The sequence below is a fragment of the Ranitomeya variabilis genome, chromosome 3, assembly GCF_051348905.1.
Source record: "Ranitomeya variabilis isolate aRanVar5 chromosome 3, aRanVar5.hap1, whole genome shotgun sequence".
Classification (NCBI taxonomy): Eukaryota; Metazoa; Chordata; class Amphibia; order Anura; family Dendrobatidae; genus Ranitomeya; species Ranitomeya variabilis.
Window position 1 is genome coordinate 716,539,182 of NC_135234.1, and position 15,445 is coordinate 716,554,626.

Genomic DNA, 15,445 nt, shown 5'->3' on the forward strand with positions numbered 1-15,445 from the left:
GCGTCGTACAACACTAGTGTGAAAGAGGCCTTAGGCTGCTTTCACACATCAGTTTTTTGCCATCAGTCACAATCCGTCGAATGTTGAAAAAAAAATGGATCCGTTGCAGATTATGAAAAACTGATGCCTCGGATCCGTTTGTTCGCCGGATCCGGCTAGCTGATCCAGCTAATTGGATCCTAAAAAAATCGGAGCATGCTCAGTTAAAAAAAACGGAATCCGTTGCCGGATTCTGTCATTTGACAGATTCGGTGACGGATCCGTCGCTGTCCATTTTTTCGACGAACACAAAAAATGTTACTATGTCCGTTTTCTCCGGCCGCCGGAAAAACAATTTTTCAACAGATTCGGCGAAAAACGGATGAAACGTGAGGTCATCTGTCGCAATCTGTCGCTAATACAAGTCTATGAGAAAAAAACGGATCCGGCGGCAACTTTTGCCAGATCCGTTTTTTTTCAACATTCGCTGGATTGTGACTGACGGCAAAAAACTGATGTGTGAAAGCAGCCTTATTGCCTTATTGCAGCAAACGCCCTTGACCTGCAATATCATATTTCACTTAAACCCTTAACGACCAGAGGTATTTTCAGTTTTGCATTTTCATTTTTTGCTCCCCTTCTTCCCAGAGCCATAACCTTTTTATTTTTCCGTCAATATGTCCATGTGAGGGATTATTTTTCGCGGGGTGAGTGGTATTTTTGAACAACACCATTGGTTTTACCATGTCGCGTACTAGAATACAGGAAAAAAATTCCAAGTGCAGTGAAATTGCAAATAAAGTGCAATCCCACACTAAAATTTATTAGGAGTTCATAGACACCTAACATGTCTAAGCTCTCTTTATCTAAGTTGTGAAAAAAACTTCTAAACTTTGTTAAAAAAAATTTTTTAAAAATTGTGCCATTTTCCGATACCTGTAGCGTCTCCATTTTTTATGATCTCGGGTTGCGTGTTGGCTTATTTTTTGCATGCCGAGCTGACGTTTTTAATGATACCATTTTGGTGCAGATACGATCTTTTGATCGCCCGTTATTGCATTTTAATGCAATATCGCAGCGACCAAAAAAACGTAATTCTGGCATTTTTACTTTTTTCTCACTACGCCATTTAGCGATCAGGTTAATCCTTTTTTTTATTGAAAGATCGGACGATTCTGAACGCGGCGATACCAAATATGTGTATGTTTGATTTTTTTTATTGTTTTATTTTGAATGGGGTGAAAGGGGGGTGATTTGAACGTTTACATATATATATTTTTTATATATTTTTTACTTTTGGTGCTTTTGGTACTTATGCTTCAATATTTTCCATGGGAGACTAGAAGCTGCCACAACCCGATCGGCTCTGCTACATAGAGGTGGTGATCAGATCACCTCTATGTAATAGAATTACTCACTTGCTATGAGCATTGACCCCAGGGTGGCGCTCACAGCAATCCATCAGTGACAACCATAGAGGTCTCCAGAAGATCTCTGGTTGTCATGCCAATGAACTGGTAACCCGCGATCAGGTGACACCGGTGGGCAGGTTTCCGGCCCAATGGCTGGAAGCGCAAGTTAAATTCCGCTGTCATCGTTTGACAGCGGCATTTAAAGGGTTAACTGCTGCAGGTGGATCACGATTCCACCTGCAGCTATTCCAGGCACATGTCAGCTGTTCAAAACAGCTGACATGTACCAGGAAAGATGTGGGCTCACAGCCGGAGCCCACATCAAAGGAAAGGAGTCCGACGTCAGCGTACTATTACGCCTGTTGTCAAAAAGGGGTTAAAGACAGAAATGCTAATATGGTGAAATTGTATTAATTAATTTTAGATTTATTTTATTTAAGTTAAAGGGGTATCCCAACAATTGAAAAGTTATTCCCTATCTATAGGATAAGGGATAACTTACTGATCATTGGGTATCCAACTTCAAGGACTCCCAGTGATCCCAAGAACAGGGCTCCAGATCTAAAGAATAACGCTCTACAGAACCCATCACTCATTGTCAATGTGATGTAGCAAAGCCAGGTAGGCAAGGGTTAAATTTTATCACTGCAGGTCTTGATTAGATGTACCTGACTTGATTTGAGTAAATACCAGGGCTTGTGTTCATCTTCTGTGTCAATCTGTTGGATGGAGCATAGTCAAATGTCTTGAAGCTGGTGAGTGTTCAGCCAAAATGTGAGCTGTAGCTGGGAAAGAGATGTGCCAGGATCTCTCTCTGAATGGAGACTGCATGGGTCAGCTAGGAAAGCTGAGCAGTCTGTTTGTGGGAGCTGCAAAGAACTGTGTGAAAGCTGCGACCTGTTCGGTATAAACTGTGCCCGGAGTTGATACTTCTGTTTGGCGCTGGAGGCTGCTGAAGCTCAGGCTGAAGGGGATACAGAGATTTGTGCCTCTCTTTTCACCGGGAGAAGGGACTATAACCTGTTTGGGTGAGCCCACACTGACAAATATGTGCCCTGCTAAATGGGGTGACGGCCAATGTTGTGACACATTCTATTATTATTTTTTGGGTATGTCTGATTATGCATCATTATCTTTTCACTATTGATTTTATTTTTGTGCATTACGTTGCACCCAATCTTTATATAGCTTACTGCAGAATTGCATTGTAATGTACTTTGAGGGTGTATACTGTATATGTGCCTATATATAACTTATTATAACTCCTTGGTAGTATTCATGCCATCTTGTGGCTACCCTTTTGTATTGTTTTCTTAGCTTCCATATTTGGTGTCTCTCATTGGCCTCCCCTTGCTTTAATTGTTTCTTGTTTATACTAATAACTGTTACATTTTATTTTATTGTGTAGTTGTGTATAAAATATTTATTGTATTTACACATTTGTCTGATTTCTGATTAAATTGGAGTAACACTTAACCATATTTTCCGGACCATAAGACGCACTTTTTTCCTCAAAATTTTTTGGGGAAAATGGGGGTGCCTCTTATAGTAGGAATATACTTACAAATCCTGTTGCGGTGGGGGTCCCGATGCAGCCTTCCGTCCCAGGCTGGTGCGACTGTGGTGCGGCGGTGGTGGTGTTCTGTAGTGTGATGGTGGCGGGGCTCTGTGATGGTGGCGGGTCTGCTCCGCCGGCATTTCATCAAAGCCCGGAAGCTCCTGCAGCTCCATTGCTGTGATGCGGTGTGTTGGTCTCCGGCAAAATGTCCATCGGGGGCGGCGCATGCTCAGATTCAGATCTCATCAACGAGATCTCGGGACGAGATCTCGTTGCCGAAATCAGAATCTGAGCATGCGTCGCCCCCGGCAGCCATTTTCCCGGAGCTACAGCATCGCAGCGGTGGAGCGGAGCCCCGCCACCATCACAGAGCCCTGTCACCACCACACCACCACAGAGCGCTGCTGCCCGCCACCCCACAGATCCCAGCCACCCCACAGAGCCCAGCCACCCCACAGAGCCCAGCCACCCCTCAGAGCACTGCCACCGCACAGAGCACTGCCGCAACACAGAGCACCACCACCACACAGAGCACCGCCGCAACACAGAGCACCGCGACTGCACCAGCCTGGGAGAGGATTTCCCGGAATCCACCGCACCAGCCTGAACCACCGAACGACCCCTGTGACCACTCCTGCACCTGTGCCAATCCCTTCCCTGGTAAGCTGAATTCGGACTGTAAGACGGACCCGCATTTGACACATTATCTTTTTTTTTCCTATTTTCCTTCTGAAAATTTGGGATGCGTCTTATAGTCTGGTGCATCCTATAGTCCGAAAAATACGGTATTTGATATATTTTTTTTTCTGTGTTTTTCTCTTATCCATATTGGCATTTTGGGGGGGGATTATAGGCTCCATCCCTCTTATAAATGAATTAGTATGTGTTACGTTTGTGAAAAGCGCAGCTAGAACGCATTATAAGCAGAGTCTTACTGAAACTATTCCTATATTATAAAGGTCTTTGACTATAAGGCTGCCGTCACACTAGCAGTATTTGGTCAGTATTTTTCATCAGTATTTGTAAGCCAAAACCAGGAGTGGAACAATCAGAGGAGAAGTATAATAGAAACATATGCACCACTTCTGCATTTATCACCCACTCCTGGTTTTGGCTTACAAATACTGATGTAAAATACTGACCAAATACTGCTAGTGTGACGGCAGCCTAAGGCTACGTTCACATTTGCGTTGTGCGCCGCAGCGTCGGCGCCGCAGCGCACAACGCAAACAAAAACGCGGCAAAACGCACGCTAAAACGCTGCGTTTTGCGCCGCATGCGTCCTTTTTGGCCGAAAGTTGGACGCAAAAAAAATGCAACTTGAAGCGTTTCTTGCGTCCAACGCTTGCGGCCATGCGGCGCAAAACGCAGCACAACGCATGTCCATGCGCCCCCATGTTAAATATAGGGGCGCATGACGCATGCGGCGCCGCTGCGGCGCCCGACGCTGCGGCGCTGACCGCAAATGTGAACGTAGCCTAAGTGATGGAGATAGCTCAGCTCTTCCCAATCTATGCAGAAGGAGTACTGCTCAAAAAACTCACCCATGTAATTCAATGGGTTATTTTCTGAAATCTTTTTATCTTCAGGTCTCTGCTGCAACGTGTCCTTCCTTTTATATTCATATGATGAAAATGTTATAAAAATATGCAATGAGCAAAATAAAATATTAAAACAAGAATATATATTCTTTAAATAATAAAAAAGGTGATTTATTCCTTTTGAGACCATACAAGGAAGGAAATAAACACACAGCAGCCAAAATAAAGAAATTTACCTAAAAAACTTAAAGAGAATTAAGTAAGCAAATATTCTGCTCTGAATTAATTATAGTATCCTTGCAAAATATTTTATTATTTTGTCCACTTTAAACTAATAGGCTAAGCATAGTTTCAGTTTTTTTTTTTCTAGTTTAATTATTACTACTATTATTATTACTACCTATCTCATGTATATCTGTCAAGAGGAAATTGAGAAAATAACCCTTGTGCTGCGGTCTGGCTTTTGTTCCATAAACTTTTGCCAGACTTGGATAATCACAAGTGCCAGAAATGTTTCTGAAAGGTGCGCTCTTGTTTACTCAGCAATTTTAAGTAATTTGGTCCAGCACATAAGACGTGAATTCAGTGTCTACTATATCGCTTTAAGTAAATCCAATAACTGGGTTTTTTCCCTTATGTTTAAAGTTAGACTTTTTAAGTGAATTTTATCCATTTGCAAACTTTCCCACAGTGAAACTTGGCCAACTCCTACTGTATCCATGAACTGTATGTCATTGTATGCAATTAACGAAAAACGTTTTTCTGTAATATAACTCTTTTAACAATTTTAAACCGGTTGTATAACCTTGCACCTGTAAAATATAGTACATATTAAAGAGAACCTTACACCAATTTTTTCATGTTGCATTGGACACAGAATTTAATAATGGTTGAAGAGTGGAATAAAAGGGTTTTTTTTTTTTTTTTCTATTTCGCCTCTCTGTTGCAGAGGTATTGGGAATCAAAGTATTTGGCACCTAGTGAGTTAACTTTTAAGTCAAGTCCAAGTAGGTGTTATCCGACAATATTCACTGAGGGCGTGTACTTCTTCCTCCTGTATGAGGCTGACCAATCATAAGCAGGCAGCAACATATCAGAAAAGAACACGCCCCCAACAATAGTTTAGGTTTTTCAGTGTGTGAGATGTAAGGATACAGCTCTGATCTCCTGGTCTACCCTCCTGTATGATTAGAGAGCACAGATGAGGAACACCTTTCAGATAAGGTACCAGCAGTACAGGTCACATTACAAATCCTTCTATCAGCACTCTCGTAGAACTGCCACTGCTGTACTTCCCCTTCTCTAACACTACCTATCCTGAGATATGGTGCTCAAAACAACGTCTGGGCACAACAGACATAAATGTGATTACTGACTCATCTCTGGACAGGCAGTGTGGAGGAAAGGGCAGCACAGCAGAGCTGACAGTGCCATGAGAGTAGGAGAGCAGAGACTGGTTCGTAATGTGCCTTGAAAATCGCTGTGCTGCAGGTTCCTTCATGTGGTGCAAAATTGCAAGTAAAAGAGAGTGAAGGGGATCCTGCAATGTGACCCTTTCATTTCATCCAATTTTAACATGGTCCTATGATTATAGGAAGCTGCTCGCAGATTTGAAAAATGTATACAGCATATTTTCGTCAAGGCAGTCTCTTGCTGAACAGTAATTTAGAAAAAGGAAAATGTGAGAAATTGCCCCTTTCTGTTGCACTTAATTTGTAGATATAATTATCATTTTGATTTGCCTGGCACTAATGGTCATCGTGTTAATTGCTTGTATAGCCTACAGTTATGAGCATTTATGGATTTGCATAAATCATATCTTCCTAATTTCCATATGATTAGTAGAAATAGACTTATGAGAGCCGGTGACCTAATAAGTCATGCTTAGCTTAAACCATGACAGATCCTCGTGTCTGTAGAGTGTGCGATAAAAGAAGTAGCGGCACGCTGTAAATATGAGTCAAGGAAAGATTTTCTCCCGTTGAAGCAAAGAAATGTTTGTAATATGCAGAGAATCTTATATTAGATGAAGCTCTCAAAGTGCAGTAATCAAGTAAAATTATTAGCTAACTGTAATTAAAACTAGACATCGTTGCCTAATATATTGTTCTCATTTATGCCTTGCAAATTTGGGAAAATTAAGTCTCGGCTCTAAGAATATTCAATACAGTAATGGCCAAAAATGCCCTTTTCTAGTATAGTTTTCCGAAGCTAGTCTTTTAGCAGGACACTCGCCAGCAGCAACAGGCAATATGGGGACTCCAAAGATTCTTAGTTTCCAGTGAGAATTATCCTTCTTTTTTATCTTAGTTTTAGGACATACAGAGGGAGATGCCTGTCATTCAAACATAATTGAGCAGGAAGAGGCAGGCAAGGGCCTGCCCACATGGCTGGTCACCTTGTTCCCGGATCACTGCTCAGGGTATGTTTTCTCTGAAACTATGCATCGGTAATGAAGGAGCTGGTCTCTGATTCACAATGCCAATGGTTCAGGCAGCAGGCATCACCTGCAAGATTCCCATAAAGGGGTTGTCTGCTCAGCTCATCAGAGACCACCCTTTTCAGAATACAATCACTGATCACTTCAGATCCCATTCCTGGGGATCTTGCAGTGTTCACATTGGCACCAGGCCGAATTTAAAGCACAAAGGCCATTGTGAAGGGAGGGTAAGCCAACTGACATCAAAATAAAGGCCTATACTAACCATCAACCATGTCTGTCAAACACCAACTGGACTGTATTGTTACCTTCCATAATATTTATTACCTTTATAAACTTTATTATATAAAATGTATTAAGCCTATGTTTTGCAAATTGATGGCCAAACTGTCCAATAAGGTTTTAATTGGTTATTTTTAGCCTTTTCTGGTAATTTTTGCTCTTTATATATTTTGATTAATACATTAATTCAATTTATACCATTTTGATGTTATAGATATATATGTGCTTACAGTGATGAGGCTTTAGATTCCATTTTTATGGTTACTCCAGGGATATAGGCTCAAGCAAATACTTCTGTCTGTTTATGTAATCCTACACAGACTTGACAATTGTGAGATCATGGCTCTGTGGGGGCCGTATCATCACTTCCAGGACTCCTTATTCTTTATGCTTATAGACATTGGCTGCATGTTTGGGGTTGTGGTCCTTCTGCAGAATTAATTTGGAGCCAATCAGATGCCTCCCTATTGCATGATTGATAAGTATCTACCTGTATTTCTCAGCCTTGAGGACACTCATGGCCAAATCCTCAACTCCATTTGCTGAAATTCAGCCCAAACCTCCACCATGCTTCCTGAAGACAACTCTGTGTTTTACAGCTCTCCAGTACTTCAGTGAACAAACTGCCTTCTTTTGCAGTCAAATATTTCACATTTTGACAGATCAGTCCAGAGCACATGATGACATTTTTCTGCACCCCAGTTCCTATGATTTTGTGCATAGATTAGTCACTTGTCTTTGTTTCCATGTTGAAGGTATGGCTTTTTGGCCACAATTCTTCCACTTGTGGCCAGATTTCTCTGAACAGTGATGGGTGTAGCTGGGCCTCATTGGATACTGCCAATTCTGAGCTGATGGCACTGCTGGACGTCTTCTGATTTTAAAGGGAAGTAATTATAATGTGTCTCCCATGTGCTGCACTATGTTTTCTTGGCCAGACACTGAATCTATGGTCCACAGCATTGCCTATTTCTTGGTGCTTCTTCAAAAGATTTTGAAGAGCACATCTTGAAATCCCAGTCTTCTTAGAAATCTTTGCTTGGTAGTAGAGACCTTGATGATGCAGTATAACTACCTTGTGTCATGTTGCCATGCTCATTCTTGGCATGGTTTATGACCTGTGACTTGAAACTGTCTTCCACAACCTCACCTTTGTGGCAGAGTTTGGCAGTATCTACTCCATTTTTAAGCCTTCTACATAACTGTTACGATTTGAGGTTAATGATGATCACCACTTCTATTTTTTAGAGCTCACTCTGCAGCATTTTTTTTCCCTAAAACCTTTGCTCAGTACTGTATATTGAAAATGAAAATAAATGTAAAAAAAAGAAATCATTTAACATAATAATCAGATTCAAACAATAGGTTGATGCATTGACATAGAAAAAAAAGCTGAATTAACACCCAAGTAGTTGAAGCTTTGCTATGCAGTTTGAAGGTGTTGGTGGTCTCACAACCGTGTCTGCTCCAGTAATAGTGTTCACGTTCACCTTTATTAAACCTTGCAGAACATGCTAAAAAAATGTTTACATTGCAATTACCTATTATAATGTAATTATCACTATTAAATCTTTAATTTGGAGATGTGACGTGTTAATTATCATGCAGAGCAGGCATGGGAATTAAATTTCCCCACAATTGGCAATGATGAAAGGTTTCATAAAATAATACCTGTGTGAACAGGTTACTAAGATGCAAAACGGAGATAAGTATGAGGCAGAAGTAACCAGCAAAAGCTATTTATTTTCCTACTACAGAAATGAAAGTGTTAATTATAGAAACAGTTTTTTGGGTATAAGGTAACAAACTACAAAATATTGGCAATAACGGTGATAACAACAATGCAGCATTTTTAGTATCCTATTCTAAGTTCTATCTAGTTATGTGTGAATGGCGTTTTATGTTATGCTTTAACTCAACGGGCGTCACTCGCAACGTTAGACCCGTTGCTGCAATGAGTCCTTCAGGCGCTTCCAAGGATTTTACTGGCACTTACGAGGGTCACCGGTATTTTCCACTAGACCACAAGTCCTTTGTATTGAGTTACTGAGTGCCCTATGTGTGTTCCTCGCATTGGCAGTCACTCGTCCCTTCTGCAACTTGGCCCAAGCCCTGTACCGTACGTCAAGACAGGAAGTAATGGCCCGGTTCACTCTGGTCCCCTGGTCACCACGGCAGACGTCCGACCCCGTACGATGATCAGTGTTCAACCTTTGATGTTGACCTGCGGCATCGGGTTATCGGGTCTTAACTGGCGAGGACTGGACTTTGGATTCTGACCGGCGCAGTCTGGGCTTCGGATCTTGGACGCCAATGTCCTGCATGTTTCAGTCTCCAGCAACTCTTCAGTTGCTCTGCCTCTGCGTTCCACCGCTCACATTTCCTCAGCCACCATGCTGACCTACCCTTCATATAGGTAAAACCCATTTCATATCTGTGGGAGTCTGACACCCGGCATCCCCACCAGTTAGTTGATACCTGGTGACATGGCCACCAGAAGTACACTGCGTTTAGAGCTCTGTGTACTATGTAGTGGCCATTCTCACTTACTGCAGCTCAGCTCATGTTCACTTCAATGGGAGCTGAGCTGCAGTACATGAGAATGGCTACTACACAGTGTATGGAGGTGGGGTGTTTCAACTGTACCCTGGGAATTTCCGGTAGACACAGAACCTTTTATCAGCATATTAAGATGGGGTGCAGATGTGGGCCCTCCACCAATCTGATATTTATGACCTATCCTAAGCATGGGTCACCAATAGTATAATCCTAGACAACCTCTTTAAAGTATTACCAAAAATTTGAACTGTATGGCAGCAACTTGATAAACGTCACGCAAGCAGGTGACGCACGTGGTTGGTGGACGCATTGTGCCATGGAGCCTGGCTTGCCTAGGAGGGGTGTAGCTATGCGGGTACCTGGTGTTCACTGGAGCTACTGATGGTGGAGTCAGACCTGAGCTGAGGGTAGCCGCCATGTATCACTCCTAGGCAGTCCCGGTACTGCGGCTGCCGACCCCAGGGGTCAGGTTTTCTGAAACAGACTCAGACTCGGGCTCCACTCAGACTACACCGGTTCTGGATCCTCAGGAAGAACAGACACTGACATGGAGTCACAGATAGGGCTAGATTCGGAGTCTGGTATACCAGTCTGGACAACACGGAATGCAGGAATCGGAACATGATAAGACACATGGGTCTTGGAAACTAGCTCAGGTACCACTGGAGCGGCTTCAGGGTTCAAGTACCACCAAAATGATTTCTGCTTTGGGCCCTGGGAACACAAGGACCAGGGGATCAGGTACAGGTTCTGGCCGCACAAGGACCAGGGGAGCAGGATCAGGGCCTGGCCGCACAAGGACCAGAAGTTTGGGTTTCAGACCTGGCCATACAAGGACCAGGGGTTCAGGTACTGACTAAATGAGTGATCTGGCAACATACCATTGTACACACACTGCCACTCAGCAAACTATAGGGGTTGCTTAGGCACCTCCCTATTGGAGAGGGTGCCTTTTATACAAGATGCCTCCCAGCTATTGGTTGGGAGCATCTTCGCAGGTGCGTGCGCTGCCCCTTTAAGAAGAGGGGAGTATGCGCACATTAGGCTTGCCGCATTGAAAGCAGGAGACATAGAGGTGACCTTGAGGCAGTAATGGTGAGTATGTCGGCGTCTCTGCATGGAAGGGGAACCAAGCAGGGGCGCCGGCATTAGCGTTACAATAATATGGAGTGTCTATCACCAATTGTGACCCCTAAAAACTAATGACAATGTTGGATAGGTTAGAGGTAAAGAAGTTCAAACATACCCAGGTTGATGGTCTTGCTAGCTGCATGACTGAGAAAAAGTTTGAATACTTCTGGAGTTGAAATTCCAAGTATCTCGAGGATGTTCCCTGCACTGCACCGTCCCCAAACACTCCGTTCTGCTCATGAGCGATGGTTGGGAGCCTAGGACACTTCTCATGAAGGGAAAGTCCTGGGGACCTGAGTGATCACTGAGGAGAATTAAAACATGTTTTCCTCAGTTGTATGGTATGTTTAAACTTTTACCCCTCACCTATCTAGTGCTGTTAGTAGCTTTAAGGGGTCTAGCTGTCTACACAGAGTATTAACCCCCTATCTTGTCCTAGTACAATATGCATGATAGTGTTAATTATTTCACTTTCCTAGATGACCAGTAATGTCACTATTATTATTATGGTACTAATACTTTTTTGTTTGAGAATATGTAACTTGCAGCTATGGTAGTTGAAAGAGGCCCACCCGCTGTTTTTGCACTAGGGTCCCCTGTTGTCTTTTTCCTCCCCTGAATCATATGCAGGAATACTAAGTTGGGAGGATACTGTACATGTCTCTGATTTTAGTATCAGGGATGGAAAAACAATCTTACAGTTAAAAGGAAGTCGTGTTCTGCCAGAACAGCATACCTTGATTCACGTCTTCTAGGATTAGTGAATTTGTTTTTATGGTTATAGGGCAATGAAAAATGTCGAAAATGTCTCCCAATCTAGAATTAGTGGTCTTGGAATTTTTTATATCTATTTACCATTTCTTAAATTTGCATCTTGTTAGTGGATTCTGGGCCCTGACCTTTTTTTTTGTAGACGTCAGCAATGCCTACATTTCTTACAATGTCACACTCATTAGAAATATATATTGATGTGTAGTTTTTTGTTTGCCAATGCCTGAGCTTTACTTTCCATGAGATGAATGATGTAACAGCTAATGTACTGTAATGAGGACCTGTGTCTACCAAGGCGGCAATTTACTAGTAAAAATCTAGCCGAGAACACAGAGGTGAACCTCCTGCTGATGTGTGGAGCATCAATCTGTGTGCTCTACTGCAGTCAAGAGCAGGGGGATTCTGCTGCTGTCAGTTGTCCTGTAGCCAGACACAAGACAAGGAGGGCTGATCTCATGAGACACACAGAGATTTCTTTATGTAAATTTGTTTGTATATTTCTTAAAATATGAAACTAGGATAAGAGCAAAGAAATGTATGAGATTAAGGAAGGAAATGCTGGAATCTCTTTTTGTTTATTTTGCACATGTGGTTAGTGGTTTTTTTTTTGTTTTTTTTTAGATTATAAGGAGGGTCTAAGAAAAACGTTGACCTTGATTCATCAAAGCAATTATGCCAGAAATCTGGCGTAAATCGCTTTGAAAAGTCACAAGATTTTTGCACAATGCAAAGTTGCACAAAAATTATTGCACTTTATGTTGTTTTCACGCCCATTTTAGCCAACTCTGCCAAAAAGAAAAAGCTACACCAAAAGTTTTGCCCATCTCCGTCTAATTCATGATGAGCTGTGGTGTATCTCACCCCACAAATCTTACTCCAGATTTGTGGCAAGGTGGCGCATGCCACTTGTCAGACACACCTGATTTATTAAGAGGCATGTGCCTTTTAATGAATCAGGAGAATCTGACCCCAACACATGCTTTCGTCAATAATTGGCTTAAACATCTCTGGTCATGATGAGTCTGGGCCTATATCTTCAAGGAGATCTCCAAAATGGCTTAGGGAATCTTATCAGCCATGAATGGCTTCCTGGAAAATGAAATGTCCAAATAGTCTCTTCACAGAGGCTGATAACTAAAGGTACCTTCACACGAAACGACTTTGTAACGATATCGCTAGCGATCCGTGACGTTGCAGCGTCCTCGCTAGCGATATCGTTTCGTTTAACACGCAGCAGCGATCAGGATCCTGCTGTGATGTCGCTGGTCGCTGAGTAAAGTCCAGAACTTTATTTGGTCGTCCGATCGCCGTGTATCGTTGTGTTTGAAAGCAAAAGCAACGATACCAGCGATATTTTACACTGGTAACCAGGGTAAACATCGGGTTACCAAGCGCAGGGCCGCGCTTAGTAACCCGATGTTTACCCTGGTTACCAGCGTAAAAGTAAAAAAAACAAACAGTACATGCTCACCTGCGCGTCCCCCAGCGTCTGCTTCCTGCTCTGACTGAGATCCGGCCCTAAAGTGAAAGTGAAAGCACAGCGGTGACGTCACCGCTCTGCTGTTAGGGCCGGAGCTCAGTCAGTGTCAGGAAGCAGACGCTGGGGGACGCGCAGGTGAGTATGTACTGTTTGTTTTTTTTACTTTTACGCTGGTAACCAGGGTAAACATCGGGTTACTAAGCGCGGCCCTGTGCTTAGCAACCCGATGTTTACCCTGGTTACCCGGGGACCTCGGCATCGTTGGTCGCTGGAGAGCGGTCTGTGTGACAGCTCTCCAGCGATCAAACAGCGACGCTGCAGCGATCGGCATCGTTGTCGCTATCGCTGCAGCGTCGCTTCGTGTGAAGGTACCTTAAGGTGTCCAGTCCCACTTTTTAGAAGTGGAGGTTATTTGTATATAAACTAAAACTGAGCATCTCTTGTATTCTGGGCTCCACCCAAACAGTATGACTGACAGGCCTGTCAGGTACAGCCATGGTTTCTTTGACCAACTAATCACTGGGGGTGACCAACAGGTGGGTTTAGTGGCCAAAAGCCAATAAGTGCTCCATTAAAATTTTTCCCGACCATTGCATGATTCTGTCTATTATATATATTATAATGCTCGGTGCACTGTTTTGGATTGATGTTTGCATTATAACCCAGCTTGTTACTTTTTATTCAGGCCTTTTTTCACGTAAAGGACCTGTTGGATTTGACTTTTGGACTGGCTTACTACTCTCTCTGGTTAACAATACCACTCTATTGCCTGCACTTGAACCTAGCTATTCTTGACTAGGTTTTTGGCTCTGAAATTTTCCTTGTCCCCATCTCTTTGCTTATGATAAAGCTTTTAATGTTTTTCCTTCCTCTCCCTACATCGGCAAGCAGCAACTCTGTAGATACAACCCATGGTCCCCTCTAGCAAAATCCAGATTCCTTGTAGAGCGTTGAAAGAGAAAACACCAGAATGTTCTTGGGACCTGTTAAGCGGAGATACTAGTCCAACGTTTGTCCACGAATGCTTGTTTTGAGTTGACAGATTTCTTGATTATTTGAAAAGTAAATTATTGAACTGTAAGCTAATGTGAAAATATTCCGGTACTGTGCCACACTTTCAGGTCTAAAAAATAAATGTGAAAAAAATCAAATGTCTTAGTCATAAAAATGACAAGATGTTAAAAAAAGTCTTAATTTTCTTTATTTCATGTACAACTAAAATTGTACTTAGAATAGAAAATGTGTAAAAGTATCCATATTCAGTCCTCAATAATAAGTTTCTTACTATGAAGTCAATAGTACAGCTCTGGCAAAAACTAAGGCACCACTGCCCAGTTTTATAAAAATCAGCTTCTCTACATATGACAGCCATTCTATTCCTGTGTCAGTTGAATTCCAGCCAGAGTACACCTCATTCTACTTAATGTGCTTCTGATTAGGTGATCACCTGAACCAAATCTTATTTAACAAAGGAAAGTATAAAAAACACTGCTGTTGTGTTCACAATCCTCTTGCAATAGGACAAGCTGGATGGCAAAACAAGTGCCAGTAATATCCCAAAAGTAATAGGAATGAAAAAATAACTTTTAACCATGCCAAAGGAGTTGAAAAAAAAAAGTCTTGAGTGAGGAAAAGAAGGGCTCAATTCTGGCTTTACTAGCAGAGGGACACAGTGAGCATCATATTGCCTCCATCCTTAAAATTTCAAAGATGGCAGTCCATTACAACAAAGTCAAGCAGCAGACATTAGGGACAATGAAGCTACCGACCGGCAGAGGGCGAAAACAACTCTCCACTGACTGGGATGTCCGTCATCTTATTCGAATGTCACTCAGCAACTGTAGGATGACATCAAGTGACCTACAAATGAAAAGGCAAATGGCAGCTGGGGTAAAGTGCACGCAAGAACTGTTTGTAACAAGCTCCTAGAAGCAGGACTCAAGCCATGAAAAGCTAGAAAAATGCCTTTCATCAATGAGAAGCAAAGGAGAGCCAGGCGGCTGAAGTTTGCCAAAGACCATAAGGATTGGACCATAGAGGACTGGAGTAAGGTAATCTTCTGAGTCTAATTTTCAGCTTTGCCCAACACCTAGTCGTCTAATGGTTAGACGGAGACCTGGAGAGGCGTACAAGCCACAGTGTCTTGCACCCACTGTGAAATTTGTTTGAGGATCGTTGATGATCTTGGGATGCTTCAGCAAGGCTGGAATTGGGCAGGTTAATCTTTGCGAAGAACGTATGAATCAAGTCGCATACAAGGTTTTTAACCTGTAGGTTCCTGTCCTGATGGTG

At 42.5% G+C, this 15,445-nt stretch overlaps 1 protein-coding gene across 3 annotated transcripts in view; it reads left to right on the forward strand.

Moving 5' to 3' along the window:
- Nucleotides 1-15,445, forward strand: part of ATP8A2 (ATPase phospholipid transporting 8A2) — a 1,034,865-nt gene that overhangs the window by 482,433 nt on the left and 536,987 nt on the right. The window lies entirely within an intron of this gene.